The 10,042-nt window shown below is 44.4% G+C and overlaps 1 pseudogene; it reads right to left on the bottom strand.

Annotated features, from left to right (window-relative positions):
• Window positions 1-4,777: 4,777 nt before the first annotated feature.
• LOC101944362 (olfactory receptor 8S1-like) lies at window positions 4,778-5,709 on the bottom strand (annotated as a pseudogene).
• Between the last annotated feature and the right edge of the window lie 4,333 nt (window positions 5,710-10,042).

Here is a 10,042-nt window from a genome sequence, read left to right as displayed (position 1 = left end):
TCTTCCCACCCTTTTGTTTCCTTTATCTGTTTAGATGTAAGGCCATTGAATCAGGATCATCTCATACTTTGTGTGCAAGCCCTGTAGACAATAAGTCTGTGATCTTGGCTAGGGCATGAAATCACAGCTATGATATACATAAATACCACTACTAATTGTCCCTTTTGGCCTATTGCTCTCTCAGACTGATTGGAAAGAAGTGGAAGGGGCTATTTCTGATGTTCTCCATCCCGAAGCTAGTGGGGCTGAATCACAGACAGTGCCCCCTTAGGGTAAAACCCTATTTTTTCATCTCATGACTATGGTTACAGTTTGTGGTGCAAGAGATTTGAGTCTCTACTCAAGTTTTGTATCTGTTTGAATACTGTTTGTGGAATAAACTTTACTAGTCATTCCCCACAACCTGTCTGTCACTGTCTGAACACCACTGAGGTTCACTGCAAGTTGTCTTTTTTTGCAAATATGTTTTTAATGGCACAAAGCAAGATTTATAGGCAAAAATTCCATGAAAACACAGACCTACGTGTTAACAATATTTACGTTACTTATGCATGATTTTTTTATCAAGGTTTCGCCTTGTAACACAGAGAAACATTGAAATACAACAGGTCAGAAGAGGAATTGTATTTTATATGGGTAGCAGATTGGTGAGAGGCACGGAGATGCCATGGTGTCTCTTTTTCTCTCACATCCAAGAAGTGGCTTCCGGCCCCTGTCCCTGCATTTGCATGGCAGCCGGGAGTGGGATGTTTCTTGTTTACTCTGTCACCGTGTTACAATCAACTGGAGACCCTCGGCTATGATGGCTGCTAAGAGCTGCATGGAAAGAGCTGCACAAAGGAAGCCATTTGCAGTGCACGCACAACACAAAGTTTGATCACTCCTACATATTCAGAAGTGCCACCTACTGACGCCTCATTCATTAACTATTGACATAGATGCAGACATCTCTCATTTATAGAACACTCTTGTAATGCAGCACAGTGTCCCCTGCTGAGGTGGGGATGGTGGGGTCCACCCAATGCCAGTGGGTCCAACACTCCATTAAGATGAATGGTGCAGTTCACTCCACTGAGAGCTAGTGTCTCAAGCTCTCTGCAGACTCAGGCTGATGTTGCTGCATCAATTACACTCAAGGCAGCTGTCCCCTCTGAGCACTATTATCTCTGGCTCTCCTCATAGTCATTCAAGTGTCGTGGTGTTGTTAATATTCAGGGCAACTTTTGCCTCTCAGAGATATTGTCTCAAGCTTTCTGCAGACTCAGGCAGAGAGGATGAATGTGTCTTTCCCCTTCCTTCCCATAGAGCTGAGGGAGCTGGTGGATGGATAATCTGTACATTTAGGCCTGAATGCTGAGACCAGGATGGAGAGGCAGAGCAGAGGAAGAGATAGCGAGAGCAGCCAGCTACGTCACACAAACTGAGGGCTGACAGTCAAGGGAGGACACAAACTAAGAACCACATTTTCAAAACAGCTCAGTATGGCGGGTGATGAGCTGTGTCAAAAATCTGTCTCTAAGTGCCACTCAGGAGTTGCTGGCTGAAGGACATTTTTGAAAACCCGGCTCTTTTAATTGCCTAAATGGGAGCGGAGCTTTATGGGAAAATCTGTCATCAGTTGTGGGCGCTAGGTTGTTGGAAATCTGGCCCTTAGGGTGGGATTTTCGAAAGCACCTAAGTGATTTAGCAGCAAAACTCTCATTGCTAGAGTCATTGGGGCTTGGGCTCTTAAATAGCTTGGTGGCTTTTGGAAAATCCCACTCTTGTATGTGTCCAGCTTAGTGCTGAAAGTTGCCAGCCTGGGAGCTATATTGTGGAACACAATGGAGTGCAGAGCGCTGTCTCTGGGTCACAGCCCTCATGTGCTATCTGAGCATGTCCCAAACATTAATGGATTTTACCCACACAACGGCCCTGTGACATGGCTATAACAACTTTTAATTTCCATTTGACATTTTAAAACAAAAGCTTTCCTTTCATTTTGAGAGGTCAATTTGAAATCAACCCTTTTCCCGCCCAATAGAAAAATCAAATATTTTTCATTAAAATACAGATTCTCCCACAGAAATTTTCTGTTGTTATGTAACCACACTTTCAGATTGGAAAAAGTTTTAATGTGAAAAAAATTCACCAGATTTAACAAACATGGAAGTACTCATGATTCCTGTCTGTGGCGGGGTGGTCACCCCACCATGCTTTGAACAGCTTAAAGCAGCCCTAGGAGAGGGCTGAGGGGGAAAGCTGGGCTGTTTGGGGAAAATAGCCACAGCTGTAGCCTGTGTAATTAGGGCCCAGCTGGCCCTTATAAGAGGGCAGTGGGCCAGAAGGAGAGACTCTCTCTAGCTTTGAGAGGGAGGGACCTGGCTGCAGGGTACCAGAGTGGAGCAGGGCTGGGGAAAGGCCAAGGGAGCTGGGGAGCTCCGGCCTGGGAATCCCCCCCCCCACCCAGGTTGCAGTCTAGTGTAAGACCAAACAGGTACTGGGATTGCAGGGGACAGCCCAAGGCTAGGCAGAGGCAGCAGGTCGCACCCCCCCTTCGTCTATGATGAGTGGCTATCACACTGCAGTCTGCACCAGTGAGCGGGGGCTAGATGGTGACTGGCCATAGCCCACGACTGAGGCAAGGTGGGGATAGAGGGTTGGGGGATCCCCTGGGTGGGGAGACCCTGAGGCTGTGGGGGTATTGCCAGGGGACAGCACCCCAAAGACAAAAGGGCACCGGGTCCTGGGAGTGACACGGGGGCCAGTGGCAGCGGGACACCAGCCTGCAGAGGGCTCTCTGGAGGCTGGAAATGCTAATTCCCTGAGATGACCAGCAGGAGGCGCCACAGGGGTGAGTCCTCGCACCGTCACACTGTCCTAAAGAAATTAGAGTCCAACAGAATGATGCATAGTAAGCAGGATACTCTGCAAAACCAGGAGGTGAAAGTAATTAAGTCAGGCTATTTTTCATTCACTGAGCTGATTGCAAAGAATTTGAATTTTGATGAGAAAGAGGGACATGTTGTCATGAAAATATTCCCATTTTTCAACTAGCTCTATTCATTTTATGTGAAGCATGTGAAAGAAAAAATCATCCCAGTGAAAATTGGAGAAGAGGGTAGTGTCTTTGTTAACCGGGACAGGCAGTGCATTCTGTCAATACTAGGCTGGTATGGGCAGAGATACGGGACTCCCAGTGGACACATGGATGGTATTGTGGTTAAAAGCATTGGACAGGGACAGAAGAGATCAGGCTTCACTGTCTTCCTCTTCACAGACTTTCTGGCTCACCTTCGGCACATCGCTGGGGCTAAGTTTTCCCCATCCAATAGGAGTTGGATACCTAACTCCCCTAAACTCTTTTAAGAATCTCAGCCTATAGGTTGACTCTTCATTTAGCCCAGCCCATATCTCTTTAAGTCAAACTTTCACAACAGGTGGATTCTGAGTCATATCATATCTTTATTTGCTTAGGCAAGTTCCTGAGCTGGCACACCTCAGTGTAGCCCTGTTTATTTCAGTGGAGTCACGCTGCTTTCCACCAGCTGGGGATCTGCCTCTAAGGGTGAATTTCAGCTGTGTGCAGAGTGCCAGCACCACTTCCTACTGTGTTTAGTGCTGAAGTGGAAACACCGTGTTTTTCCAACTTGACGGTGAGTGAAATTTGAGGAGAACAAAATCACTTTAGAATATGGACACTATGAGCCAGAGTCCCACTTGATGTAAATCCATCTAGCTGCATTGCCTTAATGGGTCTCGGTCAATTTACACCAAGGGCTAGATTCACAAAGGGACGTAGGCATTGTGATGCTGAGCATTAAATCACTTAACTTTTGTTTGCCTAGAAAATCACTGGGATGCACAAAACCTGAGTTCAGTGCCCAGACTCCCTCCACAATGAATGGGGAGAGGTAAGTACCTAGGAATAGGATTTTAAAAAGCCAGCTTGAGAAGTGGTTCCCTAGCCAATGAGAGGTGCAGAGGAGAGGGGTGTATTCAAAACCCTGCCGCTGTCATAGAGTTCAGATCCTGTATCTTATGGGGGAGGCAACTCCTGCTTGGGATTCTCAGCTGGGAACCCTCTAACCCCATCTAAGGTGTTGCTGCAAGAAGCTGGGGGGTGGAGGGAGAAGAAGAAGAAATTAGGAGGAGGAGACCGTTCATAACTTTTATCCCAGTGGTTAGGGTAGTCGCCTGGGATATGACCCTTCCCATGTGGGTTCATCTCTCCTGTTCAAGCCTAAATCCCTTTGTGAATATAGCCCTAGCTAGGGATTACACCCATTGGCTCCAGTGATTATTATTATTAGAAAACCCTAGCAATTTTAACAGCAATCAATCCAATAAGATGCTGCAGATATTAAATACGGGTTTTTAAGAAAATACCCCAGAAGAACTACAGAGTGTAATAGACAAAGATCTTCTTTGTACAGAATTGGCCAGATCCTCAGCTGGTGTCAATCAGTCATACCTCTATTGAGGTCAGTGTCCTAGATTAAAGAGAGATTGGAATGGGAAGACGAGAGAAAGAGTGAGAAGGTGTGAATGACTTTATAGTCTGGTGTTTATAGCATTCACCCTGGATGAAGGAGACCCACAATCTATTCCCCATTACTCCAATGACTCTTCGACACATGGGGATCTGGCCCTCTAAATTTAATGAAGATACACGAATTTAGAGCACCTGAGAATTTGATACAAAGTGTCAGTGAAATATCTGAGCTGAAAAATGTCCAAAACAACAGTTATCCATCATTCCATATGTTCTTATTTATAAAAAATAAAAACATCATCGCTACTTGAGAAACTTGAATTTCCCCACAATTTTTCTAGAGCCCTTTTCACCTCCTTGTTTTTCAGGCTGTAGATGATGGGGTTTAACATGGGGGTCAAGATACTGTACTGGATGGAGAACATTTCATCCAGAACCACATAGGACACTGAGCTGGGTTTTATGTACTGGAAAAGAGCTGTCAGATACAACAAGCAGACCACAATAAGGTGGGAGCTGCAGGTGGAGAAGGCTTTATGCCTGCCCTCTGCAGAGCGTATCCTTAAGATGGTGGAGATGATGTGAATGTAGGAGATCAGTGTGAGGAGGAAGGAGCTCAACCCAAGTATCACAGTAGAAGTGAGAAGCAGCACTTGATTGATGAGAATCTCGGTGCAGGACAGTTGTAATAGTAGAGGGAGCTCACAGCTGAAATGGCTGATTTGATTGGGCCCACAGAAATGTAACTTGAGGGCAAAAACTGTGTTAATTGTGGCACCTAAGAAGGCCAGGGTCCATGCACCACTCACCAGCTGAACACAGAGCGCTTTGTTCATTGTCTGCACATAATGCAATGGGTCACAGATGGCAGCATAGCGGTCATAAGCCATGGCTGAGAGAATGAAAATTTCTGTACCAGCTGAGAGGAAAAAGAAGAAGATCTGGGCAATGCAGCCATTGACAGAAATAGTTTTTTGCTTTGCTCGGAAGTTAATCAGCATGTTAGGCACCGTGACTGAGGAATAACAGATATCAACAAAGGATAAATGGAAGAGGAAGAAGTGCATGGGGGTGTGTAGGTGAGGATCAGCCTTTATGACTAGCATGATCATCACGTTCCCCACCAGAGTGATTAGGTAAATAACTAAAAACAGCAGGAAGAGGAAAATCTGCATCTGTGGGTCACTGGAAAGTCCCAGGAGGATAAATTTGCTCACTGTGGTTTGATTTTCCATTGATATTTTTTCAGGAAAACTGTGACCTGCAAGAATGAAAGGAACAAATATCATAAAGGAAATTGAAGTGGCCTGTGGTGAATATCTCATCAGTAGGATGAATGTAAAGAGGGCCCTACTCCAAATGTGTGTTTTAAATGGACAAAATAGACTAGAGTCACAAAGGATTTAGGCCCCTAATTGCCACTTTAGATGACTAAATCCCAGAATCAGGCCCCACCGGGATTCACAAAAACCCTGCTCACCAAGGAGTATGGGACAGTGTTATGTGGGGCTCCCTCAGTCTCTCCTGTTGAAGCTGTTCCACTGTGGTTAAATAATGAAAGAGGCATTGGAGCAGGGGGACTGGATTCTGCGTCTCCTGCATCAGGGGAAAGTGCTTTTGCTATCATGTACAAAGTCATTCTCTCTCTCTCTCTCTCTCTCTCTCTCTCTCGCCTGCTATCTCTGTAATCTGCCCCCCTGACTGCAATGGATCTACAGCTGATTTACACCAGCTGGGGAACTTGACCTTTGACTCTAGTGCAGCTATGACCAATTTGCACAATCTGGGGATCTGGCCAATTCTATAAAAATAATCTCTTTGTCTGTAGAGGTTGTTTAGAATATTTTGTTGAAAACCCTATTGAATATCTGTTTTGTCTTATTGGATTCATCCCTATTAAAATGTATAGGATTTCAATAATAATAATTAATAAAAAAATACATTATTAATAATAATACTAAACCCCAAGGCCTAGTCATACTGGTTTGGCACCCAGCTGGTATAGCCTGCCAAACCGACCCAATATGAAGAATACAGGCAAATCAATCATTTTTTATGAACAGCATAAAGAGGGACATCATCAGAACTTAGCTGGACCACAGGCTTGTTGCCCAGCAGGGTGTGTTGTGTGGTGGTGGGTAACCCCAGGTCAATGTCACACAATGGCCAAACCAACCTCCAAAAAAGGAGTTCATCTGGACCAGTAAAGGGTTGTGTCACCACTTGCCCTGCAATCCTAGATGCTTTACAATGCTTTGCCTCTGTAGCTCTCCACCTGGGACACTCACAACCAACCTGCAAGCATGCAAGTCACTCATAGACTCATAGATTCATAGACTTTAAGGTCAGAAGGGACCATTATGATCATCTAGTCTGACCTCCTGCATGATGCAGGCCACAAAGCCATCCCAACCCCTTTCCCTTGACTCTGCTGTTGAAGTCCCCAAATCCTGTGGTTTAGAGACTTCAAGTAACAGAGAATCCTCCAGCTAGTGACCCCCGCCCCATGCTGCGGAGGAAGGCAAAAAACCTCCAGGGCATCTGCCAATCTACCCTGGAGGAAAATTCCTTCTCGACCCCAAATATGGCGATCAGTAGAACCCCGAGCATGTAGGCAAGATTCTCCAGCCAGACCCTCATTGGCCATTGTTACTATTTACCAGCGATGGCACGCTGTTTATTTGACTAAAATCATGTTATCCCATTAAACCATTCCCTCCATAAACTTATCTAGCTTAATCTTAAAGCCAGAGAGGTCTTTTGCCCCCACTGTTTCCCTCGGAAGACTGTTCCAATATTTCACCCCTCTGATGGTTAGAAACCTTCGTCTAATTTCGAGCCTAAACTTCCCCACCGCCAGTTTATATCCATTCGTTCTCGTGTCCACATTAGTACTGAGCTGAAATAATTCCTCTCCCTCCCTGGTATTTATTCCTCTGATATATTTAAAGAGAGCAATCATATCCCCCCTCAGCCTTCTTTTGGTTAGGCTAAACAAACCAAGCTCCTCGAGTCTCCTTTCATACGACAGGTTTTCCATTCCTCTGATCATCCTAGTGGCCCTTCTCTGTACCCGTTCCAGTTTGAGTTCATCTTTTTTAAACATGGGAGACCAGAACTGCACACAGTACTCCAAATGAGGTCTCACCAGTGCCTTGTACAATGGAAGCAGCACCTCCTTATCCCTACTAGATATACCTCGCCTAATGCATCCCAAGACCGCATTGGCTTTTTTCACTGCCACGTCACATTGTCGACTCATAGTCATCCTGCGGTCTACCAGGACTTCGAGGTCTTTCTCCTCCTCCGTTACTTCCAACCGATGCGTCCCCAGCTTGTAACTAAAATTCTTGTTAGTCATCCCTAAATGCATCACCTTGAAGTGTCTGTGTAGGACAGCCCTGGTTCAGCACCTCTGACCCCAGCAGCCTGTCTGCAGCCCCACTCTGGCTTCCACCAGCCGTGCTTACAACCAACAAGGTGGACCCAACTCCAGTCCTGAATTTCACCAAAACCAGGTGTTCTGCAATGTCCAGCCCTCTCCTGAACAGTTCAGAGGAAGAATACAGTTTGTTTGTTCCTTTAAAGACACAAAAGCACATCACAGCTTATTAACTTAATTGGGGTAAATGCACCCTTCCATTTAAACACAGAACTGAGTTGATTTATAGTAAAATTAAAACAAATGTATTTGCAATAGGACACAGGTTAAATGATGCCAAGTAAAAGGAATAAAGTTGGAAAGGGTTACATGCAAAGAAAAGTGAAAACACTCATTAAAAGTCTAAAGCTTAATCTAGCAAGGAACAGGCAAGGTTCAAGATGTCTCACCTATATTCAGTTTACAGAGCACTGAAAGACCCATCTTTCTAAGCTTGCAAAAGCTCTGTTCCCTTGTGTCTGTCTAGTGATGGATACCAATGATGGCTTCTCTCCTTGCTTATATCGTCCAAAGTACAATGACCTTGCTTCAAGAGGCAGGATGATCTCAAAATGTTCTTCCCTTCCTGTGGGCTTCCCAGCTCCCGTATACAAATGGAGCTTCCATTGTTTTGGTTCCACCATGCTTAATTTACATAGGAGACGCATAGACTGATGCCTTCTCTCCTTTCTGGGAAGCAACCAGTTTCTCCCTGGTTGGCCACAGACTTTAAAACAGAATATAATTAAGAATCTATATTTCCTCATATAGTGTTAATACATACATTTCACAATGATATTAATCACCAGTGGGTTATTAGCTTTCAGAAAAGACCTCACTCTGTAGACTTATAATACAGTAATATTGCTTATCACTTGAGGTTCAGACCCCCTGTCTTTATATGGACCAGAAAACTTGCCAAAGTGATCCAGTGGATCAAGTGGAGATGAAAGAAATTGATATCCATACACAAAAGCTCCTGGTGATGCACAGAGCATTGAATATCAATCAAGACTTGGATAGGATTCACATCTGATGATGTGATGGAGGAAAAGGTCTGCTATCTGTGGAAGAAGCAATTGACAATCAAGACTATAACATCAATTATATGCGGAGTCAACCAGTTTAAAGATCATCTGGTTGCAATAACAAATAATGACCGAGCTGCATCACAACCCAAGAAAGCATGAAAGAAAGGAGAAAGCTAATTGCCAAAGAAAGGTTTGAAAGATTTACAAATAAATGAATGGACAGACAGTGGTGGAGAGGGATCAAACCCATTAGTGAGAGAAGATTAACAAACTTGTGGCTTGAAGAAAGGTACCTCAAAAGAGAGACAGAAAGCATGATTAGGAGAGCACACGAGTATGGCTTAATGACACACAAAGCAAAATAGAATGACAAAACTGAAGAATGTGTTCCGAAAATGAAGAGACAGAGGAGCCTGTGTTGAGCACCTGCAAGAGCCTGGCTGGGAGAGAAGATATGAATGGATAGAATGCGGTTGCCAAGTGTCTCCCTTGGAGCCTCTGTGGCATGTATGGATTTAAACAAATCATGCGCTATTACAACCACCAAATTGAAAGTGCCCTAGAGAATGAAGAGATCTGGCAATTGTCACAGATCAAACAGTGCAAGCAAAGAGGCTGGACATAGTTGTGGAAAAGAAAACAAACAAGCCCATGTTGACTCATATTGCTAGGCCAGCAGGCAGACACATAAAAAAGAAACAAGGAGAGAACATGTCAAAGTATGAAGAACTTTGCCATGAAGAGGAAAATTTTTGGAAAACTAGAACAAAGATATTCCCAGTGATTATTGGAGCACTTGAAGTGACCCCTCAGGGCTTGAATAAGCAGCACAAGAACATGTTAGGAGTGCGAGACATCATGGGCAGTGACCTCCAGCAGACAGCAATCATAGGCATTGTAAGGATTTTAAGGAAAGTCAAAGGAGAACAAATGCATTTGAGCATCTAAAAAGCAGAAATTCTGCAGAGGGTTTAACCAAACTTCAGACTATCCAAACCTACGAAGTTGGTTCTCGGCCTCAGGATTTACTGATGACTCCTGGGGATACATTTTAGACAGTAGTTTTCCCTTTGTAAGCTTAAAGATCTTGTATGTTTCAAAATCCATTTTATTTAA

This window comes from Chrysemys picta, chromosome 12 (genome assembly GCF_011386835.1).
Source record: "Chrysemys picta bellii isolate R12L10 chromosome 12, ASM1138683v2, whole genome shotgun sequence".
Lineage (NCBI taxonomy): Eukaryota > Metazoa > Chordata > Testudines > Emydidae > Chrysemys > Chrysemys picta.
Note: the sequence above shows the minus strand (reverse complement) of the source record. Positions and strands in the feature narration are given on the sequence as shown.